Source organism: Manacus vitellinus, unplaced genomic scaffold (genome assembly GCF_001715985.3).
Source record: "Manacus vitellinus isolate BGI_N305 unplaced genomic scaffold, ASM171598v3 scaffold_2_pilon, whole genome shotgun sequence".
Lineage (NCBI taxonomy): Eukaryota > Metazoa > Chordata > Aves > Passeriformes > Pipridae > Manacus > Manacus vitellinus.
In genome coordinates this window covers 24,431,015-24,446,922 of record NW_021940208.1, presented here as the reverse complement: position 1 = coordinate 24,446,922, position 15,908 = coordinate 24,431,015, and the positions used below count along the sequence as shown (strand labels likewise).

At 35.3% G+C, this 15,908-nt stretch overlaps 1 protein-coding gene across 2 annotated transcripts in view; it reads left to right on the top strand.

Moving 5' to 3' along the window:
• The window catches only part of TDRD3 (tudor domain containing 3), an 88,141-nt gene that overhangs the window by 17,246 nt on the left and 54,987 nt on the right, over positions 1–15,908 (top strand). Inside the window, exon 2 of one of the 2 annotated variants that reach the window (XM_008934586.3) lies at positions 14,264–14,348. The gene's annotated coding sequence lies outside the window, so the exon portion shown is untranslated. Of the gene's footprint in view, positions 1–14,263; positions 14,349–15,908 lie in introns of those variants that run through there. The other variant, XM_018071283.2, reaches the window with a different exon arrangement.

Below are 15,908 nucleotides of genomic sequence, written 5' to 3'. Positions count from 1 at the left end.
GCCCTGAATTTCACTACAGATAGACATAGTTCCCTTTTTTTTTCCCTTGGAAAGACATATTCATTCTTCTCTATGGTACTGGTACAGTCACCTGAATTAGTCATAGCAAAAATTTTACTGTAAGATGCTGCCAGCAGCTACTTGGCTGCCATCCCACAACAAGAATAGACGACATCCAAGTTCTGATGCCAAATCATGTGTAGGTTAACCTTTGTAACCCATCTCAAATCAACACACACTGTCTCTGGGAAATAAATCTGGTCTATTTGTAGGAATACTCTGCCTGTATTCGATAGCTTGCATGCAAACTATGCAATTAAAGCCTCTAGCAGTTGTTGCTGAGAGGCTTCCCCACTGTGAAGCAATGTCTGTGAGAAACTACCCTTGTAAAAAGTAAATCCTTTTTTTCACCTTAAGATTCCTCATGACTGAGTCATTGAATATGGAAGTATCAGTAAGGTGTCTGTCAGTGGAATAGTGTCACGTGCAGGAACAAGTTGCAGTTCGTGTCTGTTGGCTTTCATCTGACATATGACATGAGCAGTAACTATCAACATTTAAGTGAAAGATGATGTGACCCGTGATGTGGGATGTCATGCAAAGACTGTAAACACAGCAAGGCATACTGACATCAGCTAAGTTTAAGATGCCATACTTGAATGCTGGTACTTAACCACAGAGTCCAGCCATTAGCAATTAACAAGAGGGAAAGTTTAAATGACCAGCTCTTTCCAAAATCTGAGCAGTAGGGCAAATCTTTTGAGGCAGAACTTGGTGAATGTTTTGTGTTGTGGTTTTTTTTTCCCCTCTAAACTTGAATTAATTAGAGGGAGAAATAGGCTTTTCTTTCCAGAAGATAATTCTTTATGTCCTCTTATATTAAAGAAGTATCATGGGGAACAGGTTAAGAAGGGGATCTTATTGTGTGAAGTACTCTTTCTTTTCCATTTTATGTCTTTGATTTATTCATCTGCATTATCTCTATCCAGGATTAGGTAAAGATTGTGTGCCTAGAGTTGGGTAACAAGATTATTTCCAAAGTGCCTGCTTTTCACTTTATGTAAAATTGAATCATTCACACTTCACACTTCTGTAAATGTGGCAGCAGAAGAACACTGGGAGAAAAGATTCATGGGCTTCAGCTATTGTTACTGCTCCTTTAGGTTTTTTTTCTCTGTAAATATGAGAATCTTAAAACACTCAGGCTAACATGTTGTTCTGTAAACAGTTTAATAATTTTCACTGTTTTTATAGACAGACATAATAGGATGGCAAGCAACCACAAACAGAAATTTAGGAAACAAGTCATGACAAGTTTTGACAGGAAAAAGCAGTACTGTCTTGTTTCTTTAATGAAACTTTCGAGTTTTTTTAGGTACTTAAGAGAAAATGTAGTTTGTATACAGCAGACACAGTTGCTTTTAAGATGGGGGATTACTTACAGTATGGGAAATGTCTAACCTGAAGGGTTGCAAGCACTTCAGTGGCAAGTCTTTAGAATTTAAAATTAACTTTGAAAAGGATATAGAATGGAAAGGAAACAAAAGCAATGTATTTCAATGGGTTTAATGCAGATTATTTTGTGGGCGTAGGTAGGATTAGTCACCTGCATATCATATGAGATATGCATGAGAAGCAGTTCTGCAGAAGAATATTTGGACGGTTCTTTTTTTATATTTTGTTTTATCCCATACAGAGTATGATGCAGTGTCATGCTGTTGAAAGGGGTATAGAAAGCAGCTGTTCTGGTTGTTAAGTATGGTGTTTGTAAGATACCTGAAAAGGTTCTTTCAGCTTGGTCGCTGCTGTAAGGCATTAGCTGGAGTTAGTGTCCAGTTTGGGTATAGCACTGCATGAAAGAGGGGAAGACAGAAAAAAAAGTCTTAAGTAGAGAAATAATCTGACTGTAATACTTGAAGGGCAGTAATGATTGAGGTGTGGCCAAGGAATGTACATCTGATTTCTGCACCTATTTCTACATTTTCATCTACAAATTTTGGCGGATTTATTTTGCTTGTATGATTAATGTGTGTCCAATACTGAAAATAAAAAATTGAGTAGGTAAATTACCGTGACTTAAAGGCTAGAACATAAATCCTGTGCATATGAGTGTAATAATACTGCAGTGTCATGGAGAATGGTGTACTTTCAAGGGAATGTTTTTTTATTGTGGATTTTTTCTCTGAGAATATTGTGAACAACCCATCTGAAAGCTGTCATGTCATATCTTGATTGTAAAGCCCTGCTATCTTACATGCCTTCTTGCATATAAGATCATCTTACTTTTTTTTCTGCAGTCCTTCAGTTTAATAATAAGAACTGTTTGGATCTGTGGGGAAGAGGAAGATAGAGAAGGGAAAGAAATAGAAATGAACCCTTCTGCCATTAAAAGTGCTGTGTATGTTTATTTAGATAAATGAGGAAAGGCATCATCCTCATGAGGTAATTAAAAATGTTGAAAAATAATGCCTTTACTTACGTTGTCACTACTTGAAGACAAAATGAACAAAACAGAGGCAGGCTAGAAAGGACAGCATTTACAGAGATCCTTGCCTTTGTAGCTGTTATAGGAAAGATGAAATCTCAAAACATAAAATTAGATTTTGCAGAAGTTTTTAGTCGGTGTTGATGATAAACTCAATTACTTTGCCTTTATTAGCTTTGAGGTTTAGAACACTGAAACAAAAATGTTGATTTTGATGATTAGGAAGTATTTCTAAAAGCAATTTATGGACTTCAGCAGCAACAAATACTTTAATGATTATTTTATGAGGAGAAAAAAAATGGTTGTGTTTATGTGTCTGCCTTTCCTTTATCTGAATTTTGATTTGGTTAATGGAATTTACTTTTTCCAACCATACTTTGTGTTTCAAATTTTTAAATGTTTTCTTTTGTTTTGGCAGAGAACTAGTTGTCTGATGGCAGACTTGACTTTTCTGTGCAGTGGAATGCCAGAAGCACAGCCTCACTTTGTACCTTCTAATAATAATTTAACATAAGCACTATAATTGTTGTATTTACCTTCATTTTATAATCTGGAAAAATGTAGTTATAAATTACATGAATTTAGAAGGCAAACATCAGTTTGAGCGCACAAGAAAAAGAGAAACAGCACTAATTACATTAAAAAAAATAAATAACCAAGGTGGTTCTGGAACTACAAATTGACAAATCTGTGCTTCTGAAGATGCAACCTAGAATTTGACAGCAAAATAACAACTTAAAATTCATATGGTTTTATGCCAAATCAAGAGGGGATATTTGGTAATTTTTATGTCTTCAGGGTACTGCTGGTAAAACTTAATTACTCAGTAGCCTTACTATCATCTTTCTCTGCATCCTAATTCTAATCTTGCCCTTTTTTTGTGCTGCCTTAAATAAGAGAATGGTTTCTGTGGGTGAAGGACTTGTGTCTGGTCAAGTTTTTCAGTGCTGACATCCAGTTAGAGACATTGGAGATGGTTATGGTCTAGGTACTGTGTGCCATCAAACTTCAGACTTCTATCATGTAGTCAGCTAAATAGTAGTGGGATCTTAGCTTTGGATGGTTGATGGTGTTGGTAGACTGGAATGAATTATTTGTTCCTGCCAGGTATTGACCAAAGTGACCTTAAAAGATCCAGCCAAATAAAATTTCTAAATATCAATTGCAAAATCATGTTTGGATTCTTAAAAGTGGCTTAGAACTTGTAGTTGTGACTGCTTTGGGGGAGAGGGGAAGAATTAATATTGGTAACACAAAGAGTCCATTGCCTACGTATATCTATGTGGTAGTTTCTTACACGTCTGTTTCAGTATTGGAGGCATTACTGATTCTCAACTACTTCCCAATTCATTAGTTGATCAAAATATGTACTAAGTTGCTGTACAGTTAAATTACCACTTCATTAGTTGTGTTGTGAATGCTGAGAGCTGGTCTTAGTTAATTCTTGTCTGGCTTTTTATAAAAAGCAGAGGACTGTAATCTGTCACATAATCAGCTTGATTACACAGAGGCCACATCAACTGTTTGCTCTGTCTTATAAGTGTTAGTAGTGGAAGTCTGCATTAAAAATTAAACAACTTGAAATTTTCAGCTTTTATAACCAAAAGTTGAGTAAAGCAATGCTGTTGCTTAGTAATTTTGATTTGGTTTGCTTTGTTTTGTAATATTGTGTCTTGTTTTCAAAACAGATACTAGTATTCTTAGTGATTTGGACTGCTACTGAGCCATGAGTTAGTGTCTCGAAAATAACCTCACAACTGCGTATTTTTTATTAATGATAAGTTAGAGCTCAGGACTGTGCACGTTGTGTGAGGGTTGTTTTCTTCTCATTGTGCAGTGCTTTGTGTTTATTAATGTTGAAATTCACCTGGCGTCATATCCTACTACCACAGAGAAAAATGAGCTATAGATTTTGGTGTCATCTAGAACTATATAATCATCACCAATTATCACCTTGCTGTCCAGTTCTTTGCCTTAAAATTTGTGATATGCAGTGCAAACCTATATCCAGTGATAACTAATCCATTAGAAGAGAGACCATTGTGTTTATACCCTTCTTTCATGTTTTAGTATGTGAGAAAGGATTCTTCTTTCTTCTTGTGCCTTAACAATTCTGTTTCTTTAAGAACCTGTGATGAGGGATCTTGCCAAAGCTATTTTCTTCATCTTTCAGAGAAGTCTAATAGCTGTGGGTGGGACATCTTCTGTCTGCCAGAAGTAGCATCTTCACCCTAGAGCTCCAGGGTTCTCATGAGGCTACAAATTCTAGTCTCTGTTATAGCTTATATGAGTTTGCTCATAAGGGTCTATATAACTCCTAGGATTTCATGTGATTACTTGTTTTAAAAATATCGTGTGATGTTTTATTGTTTTCCATTCTTCTGGTAGAGGTGTTCATTTAAAACATGTTGGCAGTTCTGGATTTTGACTCTTGTAGTGAATACTTGCTGATCCCAGTGGGTTTTGTTGTCACTGCCTTTTCTATTGTAATATGAGTTTGAGAAACTTGCTTAGATTTGTATTTGAACAAGAACTTCAGTTTGGAAACCCCCTGAATGTCTGCTGTAGAGATTTAGTTTAGAAATAATGAAAAAAAAAAACAAAACCCAAAACCCAAACAAAAACCCCCCAACAAAACCCAAAGGAAACCAACTTACATAGTATAACATTTTTTTTTAATCGATTCTTTTACATCTCAGTATTTTGACATTCTTTGTCACCTGTCAGGATTCTTCCATCTGTTTTGAAATGTCTTTATTATTAGCTTTTATCAAATTAATCCTCCAGAATATTTTCTTCAGTCTTTCTTTTGAATTCCTTTTTTTTTGGTTGGTTGGTATCGTTACCCTCTCTTTTTCCTTTGAAAAAATGTTCATTATTTTTTTGATTTTAAATTCAAAATTCGCTGCCTCCTTACTGTTTTGTCTAAGCCATCAGTAATAATGTCTGTGGAGTAAAGTTCTCTGGGAAGTCACAAAAACATGAAACCGTGTTTATTTAATTATGAAATAATAATTCCTCACAGTTTGATTATAATTTTTTATTATATCTTAACTTTCTGATTTGTCCTGAGCTTTTGACCTTTCTTAAACTTGGTTACCAACTCGTTCTCTCGAAGATTCTGTATGTAACTACATGGCAAAGAGAGAGCTCAATACCTTTTTAATCTTCACAATAAAAGGATAGTATTTGGACACTGAAGCAGAATAGCATTGTCAGTTTGACTCAGACGTTCCTAGCCTTACTCACATGGTGGTGAAATAAGTGATTTCTGTGTCTGCTTTTCGATGTGATTGATGATTATTGTTGCGTTATAGAACTTGGTTGGTTACTTCCAGTGGAGAAAGTTATGCTTTGTGTCTCCCGGGTCAATGCAGGACTGAAGAAGTAGAAATACAGTCATGAGTGAGATGAGCAAAAGTTCCTTCTAGACTGATGCTAAGCAGTGTTTTATTTGGCAGAAAATTCTGTTTGCTTTCATCCTTTCAATCTACTTCATTCCCTACTTCCTAACAAGTGCTTCAAATTTTGCCGTCTTTAATATGAAAAATTTATACTTAGATAATTTTTGAATGTAAACCACCTGTCATTTATTTTATTAGTATATATCAGTAGCTTTTGCAATTGTTTTAAAATTTAAAACTTAATGGCTGTTTACTTATGTAAGCCTTGAGGGTAATTACCTTTACATACACTCAGTGCTGCTAATGCAGTTTAAAACTTTATCATAAATAAGACCATAAAAGTGTAAATGTACAGTTTTTTAAAACCTACCACATGCAGATCTGACATCTTAATTTGTAGCTTTTATCCCATCCTTCAGTGATTTCTCACCCTGTTTAGAGATGCCAGTGAAGAGCTGAACATTACATCACTCAATGAATTTGAGTTTTTCGAGCTTTTTGAAAGCATAAGGAAGTAAGTTCAACAGCTGCACAGTCCTTTCAGAGAGTGCCCTGCCTAGGAATTTGTCAATTCAAGTGAGGCTTTTCCACGTGTTTCTTCCTTTTCCACTCCTTGGCTTGGAAAAGAACAGTAGGTGTCCTGACACCAGCCTCTTGTAGAACTGTATGATCAGACAATCTCCAGTTTCTGGGATTTCGGACTCTGTTTCAGGGCTTTGCAAGTGATTATTTTGTGATCTTCTGTTGGGAACTGAAATTATAAAGGAAGGTTGGTTCTGGTTTTTAGTTTTTACGTAGTTTACAGAAAGCATTTGGTGAATGAACTATATTGCATTTTGGAAAGAGCAGATGGAGAGTGTGAGGTTTGTGATGGTGGCATTACTGGAGATGTGTAATTTGACTGTAAAGGTGCTATAAGTTTTATGTTTGGTTCGAGAACAAAGTTTTTCCTGTTTTCTCTGTTTGGAAGTGCTCATGAAAGATGTGCTGCCAGTCTCATAGTTTTAAACCTTTTTGTGTTAAAAAAAAAATTGCATTCCCAGCAGTAGGAATTTTATAGAAGAAAATAGACTTAAAAAGAGCACACATCACACTGTGTATCACACTATGGGAGGTGCTACTGTAAAGACCACACTAACAAAACTGTTAAAATGTGCCTTAAAATTCACGTTCTGTGTGCAAGAACTTGATGAAGAGTGTGCTGAAAACTTGCTTCTGATACTTAATGTAATTTTAGAGAGGCTGGAGAGGAAAAACCCCAATATAATACATGTTTCAGTAATTAAAAGGAGAAGTGTGGTGTGTGGGTCTAGGGAGGTGTGAGATAGAATCATGGACCGTCAGGCTAACCTAATAATAGACTTACAGTTCTCTTTGCATGTCAAATGTATGAAAGATTAATTCTAAAACTATCACTGTTTACTCAAGCTTTTGTATGAAAATGGTCCTTGTCTTTGGAAATGGATGAGAGGCTGGGTTGGTAAAGGCAACTAAAAAATCATGACAGAAATACAGACTTTGAAGCCCTTGAAGTATTGCAGGGAGTGCCGGGGTGTCCTCTGCCTCTGACCCCTCGCAGAAAACTCCTTACCACCAAATCTTGTCTCAGGACCTACTGACCCAGGGATAGGGCAGCTCTCCTCTCCTGTAGTGTTGTAGGAGAGGGGGAAAACACTGATCGTTAGGGAGAGCAGTTCCCATCCAGGTCATTTGCCTCTATAGTGTTGGTAGGAGGGGAAGGAACTGACTCTGCAGCAATATCGGGTAGGCTGGACGGGGGAGCAGGAGATTCCTGGGGGACAAGCACAGTGGGTGGTTGTGTTGGGCCTCATCGCCAGCTGCCAGACTTGTATTGCTTATGCAGTGAAATAATATTTGTAGTGTTTGGTATTGCATATGCTTAGGACTGCAGTGTTCCTAAATTATTGGTCTTTATCCCATTTGTGATGAAGTGGTCTTTATCCCATTTGTAATGCAAGTTTCAGGTAGAAGTAACCCAGGAAGAAGCTAATGCACTGATCTTGTTTAAGACAGTGCACTTTTAGGTTTTGTTTTCTTTTTGTTTTTTTCTTTTCCTTTTCCTTGGCTCCAAGTGTTAGCTGTGCTTTTCTTAGGTCACGATTTTACTAATAAAATAGATTTTACTGCTAGATAATTAACTAGTTTTGCTTCCTCACATTTAAAAAAAGGGGGGGGGCAGCAATGAGAGTCATTCTGCTTTTATTATGTAATGTAAAAAAACCCTACCTTTTTTGTTTATTTTGTTCTAAAAATACATTAGCTTTCTTAGCTCATGTTTTCATTGAAAGTCAAGTGTCACAGGCATCTGAGAGAGGATTAGGCCTTAAATTTTGTCAGCTAAACATCTGAGGACATGAGTTTGAGAATGCATATTTTATGAGTTCCCCTCTGGGGTTTCAGCTTGACCTGGGTTGAAGGCTGCACTTAAGTAAGTGGTGGGCTCCCAGGAGTGAAAAGTTAGGTAGCTGGGGATGCAAGTTTAACTGCCTGGGGAACTGAGGTGATGTGGCTGTGCACCAGTTTTAGAAATGTCAGTAATATTTTAAAAGTAGACTTGTACCGTGGTGTCTGTTCATTTAAAAGCGTACCTAGTTGTAACCAAAATTCTGTATTTCTCGGTATGCTTTCTGGATGGTTCAAGTAGGTTCTTGCTAGCATAAGTCCACTTAAAACTTAGTGGGTTTTTAACACTGATATAATACAGCAAGTTCTGTTATTTTAATATTTTGCTTTTGCATCTTCAAGGAGTAAAATTGGGAAACAGTTTAAATTAAGTTCCTGTAAGGCAATTATAAGACTAGTTTGATCATACTAGAAAGAATGGCTATGGATGGTTCACTGTCAAAATCCGAGGCTACATGAAAACGTGTTCTAGGTCATGTTTGATTTGATACTGTGATTAAACACCTGGATGATGGAGCATGAAGTGTTAAGCTCAAACACAAGATAAAGCTCCTTAGAACTGCAAAGCTGTGAGTGCTCAGGTCGGAGTTCAAAGTGTTGTTAACAAATTGAAAAGTGATAGGAAAACAAAAATACAGTATATAACAATAATCATCAGTGAAAGTACAAAATACAGAGGAAGATACACCAAATGTGCAAGGTAAGAACAAGATGTAGGAAGTAAGTCTTGAAATGCAATTGCAAAAAAAAAAAAAAAAGGCATTTCTTTGTGTGAGAATATTAATAGTAAAATTGCCAAGAATATCACTTGAATCTACATTTGTCATTCCTTATAGACGTTTGCTGAGTGGATAAAGGAACAGTTGGCCCTAATTTTTGCCATTTAGTTCTTTAAATAAAAGCACAGAAGCTGAAGGGAAAAGCAGTGCCAGTTGCCTTCTCAGTGTTGTTATGCAGGTTAAAGGATATGGAAAAACCTTCTTGAAAATCTGATTTTCATATTTAGCATAATAATATCTTAAAATGGGGTTGTTTTTCCTTTTTAAACAGCTCTAATGATAGCCTCTTAATAAAATTTGTAACATTGTGGTGTAATTTCTTTATACAACTGAAATTCAGCAAAACGTTTTGAAACCCTATTAAGAGAACTCCCAGGTTTTTAAAGTAGCTGGTACAGGAGATACGGTTCTTCTGTTATGGAACAATACTGACACCCAGTGGTGGTCTCGTACTAGTGCATTCTTTTTAAGTTGCCCGATGCTGTATTGTTTGAATTGTTCTCTCTTATTGTGGTGTTACCAAGTATGAGAAATTTGAGAGCTTTTGGTGATTTTTTTGCTTTCAAAACCTTACCTTTTTTATGACGTGATTGTATAAATCTGCTTCTGTTGCGAAGTAATGGAATGAACACTCTGGTTTTTGCATATGCACATTGAAAATAGCTATATAAAATTTACTGTAGTACTCGCATGTTGTGTTGTGTGGCTGGCACTGAATCAGAAGTGGTAGTGCAGTTTATATTTGCTGCCAGTATCACAGTGATTCTCTGAAGAGTTGTGAATCTGAAATGCATACATTTTATAGAACATATTTATTAATATTAATTTCCCTTATTTACTTCTTTCCTTAAAGAAAGCTTCTACTTAATAAAATGTTAATTCTAGAGATGATAGGAGAAAATTACAGAGGATTTATAGAAAAATTGTAATACGGGATAGAAAAAGGATGGAAGTTTAAAGGTTTGTGTTTGTGCATGAACTGTTAATTATAATTAGAGAAAACATGCTTTTCAAGAAAGCTGCTCATGAAAAATAACTTTAAGAAAGTTATTTACCTGGTGGATTTAATTATAGAATAAGGCTCTGATTTTAAACCTTTTCAAGTGTGTGTGTGTATACAGGTGCATGTTTGTCTGCAGATCAAGTGTTTGATCCAGCAGTGTAGAACAGACAAAAATACATCTTCCTTTGATACCACTGGTTTCTTCAGTGTTTTAGGCAGAGATGGTAATAGAGTAGCAGTACAGAAGTCGGTCTGTTTAGGCCATGTCGGGTGTAATTTGTTCTTTATGAAGTAAAGCAGAACATAAAGCGAGATAAATAGAGGCACAGATGAGATTGGTACTACAGTTATATTCCTTAGCAGTGGGAAATACCGAAAAGGAGAATGTGCACACCTATAATGTGCAAAAATGATTTTTAAACTGATCTCATACTTGATATGAAGGAGCAGTGGGAAAACAGCTCTGCCTGTCACTCATGTAATATTTTTTTCTGTGTATTACAAAGGAAGAATTACTGGAATCTGTTTTTTGTAGAAGTTGAATGAGAACATTTTGACAGAAAAATTGTAGATTTGGATTTATATGTGAATGGTTAACGCAGAAAGTGCTGATTCATTACTAATGGCTTTGTTTTAATGTTTCTTTTGAAGGTAAGAATGCAGGTACTTTCTAGGAGATGCTTTTCTGACAAAAGCTGTTGCTAAGAGGATTGTACTGCTACGTGTCTCACATGAGTGGAACTGGAGTGAGGGGGAGAACTAGCTGAGATATCCCTCAGGTTTCTGCAAGCATAATGCGAAGGAATTGCAGTAGAAACATTTATTTTCCTCTCTCTTCTGATTTTCTTTCTCTCGAGAATGCTCCACAAATAACCATCTCAACCACTTGTGGCAGCTTTATGCCCATTTGGTTGTAAACTGTGATTTTATTTCTTTTTTCTTTTAATTTGTATTAATGTTCCAAGGCTACAGAATCCCTGTGTGACTCATGCAACACTGCTTACTAAAATTCCCTTGAAATCATTGCAATTCTCTTCATTACTTCAAAATGTAACTTTTAAGATTGTTTTAAAACGTGCATGAAAGAAGTCTAGTGAGTACTTTTTTTCTTGAAAACTAAAGTTTCTTGCAGTGTATGTTAATCTAGTTACCAGTCCTCATAGTGGAGGATTCAGTGTGGTGGTGGGGTGTGTGTATGGTGGGGCTTTTTTTTTTTTTTGGTGTTGAGGTTTTTTGTGGTGGTTTTTGTGGGGGTTTTTTGTGGTGGTTTTTTTTTGGTGGTGGTTTTAAACTTTCTTAAAGAAATCTGTTTATTTATTTCCTCAAAAACATAAACATCTCTTTAATATTTAGTATTATCTTCATTGTATATCAAGGAAATAATTTATGTCATTGCTGTCAGCGTAAGATGTCAGTGGTCAACCACTGGCTTGCCTTGGACTTTCTAGAAGAGCTTTGTGGAGCTTGGCTGCTGCTCACTCTATGCTGTCAGAGTTGTTCATTTGATCTTTTTTCTTGAAAGTAATTTTGGTGCTGATCTTTTGCATTTAAGTATTTTATGCTTTCATGTGATAAGCATCTTTAAAAACCAAACCAACCAACCTCAAACTATAAAATATTCCCCCTACATGTTCACAGATTTTGCTTTTTTGAAAACTTTTAATAACTAAGTAAATCAGTTTTTTTGCTGAAGAGCTTTGATGTTTGCTTAAATCAAACTAACAGATGTCACCAACAGTATTTCATGATTGGTGCCTCAGTGAGGTTGGCAGAGATTTTGGTCAGGTGGGCAATGTTTTTGCTAAGTGTTATTGCTTAAGTTAGCACAAGTCAAAAACTACTGGTCTTCTCCAGTGAGTTTCTCTTTATCCTTGTGTCTCAGAAACTTTCCAAAGTAATGAGACAAACTAAACAGAAAATTTATATATAGATTTATATATAAGAAGTTATAAACTGAAAATTTTTTCTTGAGCAGAGTGGGATTTTGACAGCTGTGAGTCAGTCTTCATTTTGAGGTTAGAAAGTAAAACATGACTCAGCAGTGAATTTTGTAATAGCAGAATTTATCTTGTCCTATATAAAGTTTAATTCTAGGTCAGATTCTTGTCTATTCATTCTTTAAAAGCATTTTTATTTGCTGGAAAATGATAATGCTTATGTCAAAGTACTAGGCTAAGTAACTCTGTAAGAGAAGCACAGTTCTGCTAACTTCAGTAGAATGAAGAATGACTTCATTTGCATTTGGAGCAGAAGAGGAGGAAATCTTCCACAACTTACCCAACAGTCTAAAACTCAGCTTATGGATTTTGTACTCCCCATAACCCCTGCTATTAAACTTATGCTCAGTTTTATGCTGAAGATGACAGAAGGTAAACATATAGAGTTTATGATATTGCTCTTTCTAGGAAGTCTGTTGGTGTAATTAAGCCACAGTTGAAGCCTCAAGAGCAGGATAGTGTCTGTTGGTTGTATCTGTTTCCTGGCACAGAGTGGGAATGCTGTTCTACTTTACCTTCTGACTCCAGCTAATGAGATCTGTTAATTCACAGTAGTTGGATAAATCTGCATAGATCCTAGTACTTGAGCTCAGAGTTGCTCAGCTGGGAAATCCTGTATTCCCATGCAAGCTACCAAGTCTCACCACTTTATTACTCTCAGGCATCTGCCTTTTATATAAAAAATAGAAGTGTTTCTTCTTATGCTTTTATAAATGCATTTTCTTGCCATTCAGTTCATCTGAGTTGTTTTTTTTTTTTCTTTTCTTTTTGGTGATGGTGGCTAGTGACTTGGGATTTGCTAGATACCAGTGTCCAATTTGACCAGTTATATCCCATCAAGTGTCTGGGTTACAGCACAACTGTGATCATTAATTAGCCTGGGAACACTGGGAAGACTTGAGGTGGTGATGTTAAAGTCACCTGGGCTAGAATCAAAAAGATCTGTAAAGTATACTTTCCTTCAAGTGTTTTGCCTTGTTTATGTTATTTTCTTTAAAAAGAAGTACTTCTTGAAGCACCCACGAATATTTATTTTTAGTATTTCCTAATGTATATTACTCTTTGTTTTTTAAATAATTCTTTTACTATTTGGGAAATGGTGTTTTCTTGGTAGGTAGTTATTTAAATGTTATTTGAGGAAGTACTGTGTTTCAGACTGAGTATCTAGCAAATATCAACTATTTAGTGGTTGCTGTGATGTTGTTAAATAAAATGAAGAGCTGTGCAGAGAAGGCAGGTTGCCAGCTACATAAAAATGAAAACTGGGACTGCAAATAGAATATATAAGGCTAAACGAACAACAAATGTCACAATTTCTGACCACTCAGGTTAAAATTATCCTTTTTTAAAGTGTTTTTTTTGGAGGTTAGAATAGGTCAACCCTTTAAAATGGATTCAGGTAATCAATTCAGAAATTACTTTTCAGATGAAAAATTTATAGTTACAGAATTTTTGCAGAAAGATACTGATTCTGAACTACCACCATCAGGCTCACAAATAGCCTTTCCAAATGTGGTCGTGAAGGAGATTTGTATTTTTATTTCATCTTTTTCACTATATTTAGCTATTCATACACTGGAATGCACTTTCATTTTTATCAGTTTCTTTGTAGCCCAGGCAAGCAAAATACATTTTAATGGCACAGTGTTGTGTGTCCCAGCCCTTGAAGGATTAACCCTACAATCTTGGGCTTTAGAAATAGATATGATTGTGTTTCGAGTGGCTTGGGAGTTGGTGGGGGTGTTTTTTTGTTTTTGTTTGTTTGTTTTGCTTTTTTTCCCCTTGCAATGCATGAGTGAAAGTATGCCACTTGTCAAGTAAAGGTCAAATGGTTGATTTTGAAACCAGGTTCCTATAATTTGGCAGGATGGGCATGGGGAGCTTAGTGTTACCCTATTCGGGATGGCTGTTGTTACTTTGTAAGTAGAACTTGTTTTTCTTGTTTGCATTTAAAAAAAAATTCTTTTATTTAGAAATTATGGAAGAGGAGAAGTCTGTCTTAGCCTCATCTCAGTGTAAGGAAACTGATTACATAAAGTTATTTTCCAAGTATTATTACATCTATGCTTCACCAACAGAAAAGATAGGAACTAAAGACAATCTCATGTACAGAAAAAATGTTTGTCTAATTGATACATTTTGTGATATTTTAATTTTTTTTTCTTTCACAGGTATCTTTCAGATGAAGGAATTGAAGCTTGCATAAGTTCATCTGAAAAAGTTAATACAAATGATATAATCCTAGTTGCCCTTAATGTAAGTTATGATAGTGAAAGTTTTTTTCTGACAAATCATGCTAAAAATGATATAACTAATGACTTAAGTATAGGTTTGTTTGTCTAATTAAGCGTACTGTTTTCTGTGTGATTTATGTAAAGGACAAAGTACGAGTACCTATCTTTCTCCTTGCCTGTATGAATTGTGAGTTTTATTTCCAAAGTCTGAAACCTGTAGGAGAAATATTAACGGATTTTGCAGTAGGAGAATATTTTTTGTTTTATAAAATGTAAAACTAAAGTCAAAGTACAAGCTGTAATATGATTGGAAATGCTATGTATTGACTTGAGTATGAAATTATAGTACAAAATATGTTTGTTGGGATGAATAAAACATCCTTACTTAGTTTAACTTCTGGACAAGATACTCCTTAAAGCACATTCAAACTGTACATCCTGTTGAATACATATTTAACTATCAACAGGTTTCTTGCTTTACTGTAGGAATATGGATTAGTAGTCATTATTCCTGCCACTAGATTAACACAGGAATATACAAGATAGAGAAACATCTTCGAAGCAATAAACCATAATACTTTTAAGTATGTGAGAAAAATGTGCATGTGAATTCCTATTTTTCAGAATTTTAGTATATACAATGTTGGTAAAAATTAGTAAGTCTGCTGCCTTTCTTAATCTGTGTATTTGTTATTTGTTTTTATGTATTTTATCAAATCCATACTTAGATGTTTTAAAGCTTAAATGCACTATATATGGTTTAATGTAAACTTTGTGCTTTGTAATAACTGTAGTTTCAAGGGGAAAAAATCAATGTAATAGAGTGCTTAAGAGACAAGTGTTCTTTCTTAATGAAATTGTGTGAGAGGGGATTATTTTGTCCATCCTCAAGATTCAATCACCAGTTGGTTTAAGGTAATAGTCTGAAAATGTCCCCTCTGCTCCTTTCATTTATTCTTTAAAGCATATGTTCAATCACTCACATGTATGCAGGCACCAATTCATATAAGGAATTGGAAAAGAATTAAAGCAAAATTATAATGCAAAGGTGCAAAGAATGTAATGCAAAACATGCAGAGGGTAAGCATTTGGTTTCTGGACTGTATTAGCATGCCTGTATATATGAGAATGCATTGCTGCTTTATAAAAAACCTAAATAAATACTTCCAAATTGCTGGGTATTACCCTGCATGTAATAATGTACTGGAACAAGTACTGACATGATCATTTGTGACTGTTTTGTTATTTCTGGCTTGTTGATAGATAATAAAAATGTTAACACAAGCACTCCAAAGCCCAATTTAATTCTTTATCACTGTTTTTGTCATTAAGTGGGTTGTTTTTATGCCCAGAAGATTAACTTGTCTGTTGAGTACGTGGGGAATAGCAGTGTGTCTTTAATGACAGGATAACAGTGAATTTATATTTGACTTCTTAAAAAATTGACAAATCCTTCCTTGACTGCTAGAGCCATGTTTTGGGCAGAAGAAATCAAGAAGCCATATGAACTTTTTTACCTTTTTTTTTTGTGTGTGTGTATGAATTGGTTAAATAAGTATGAAATCAACGTAAATGTACCTTC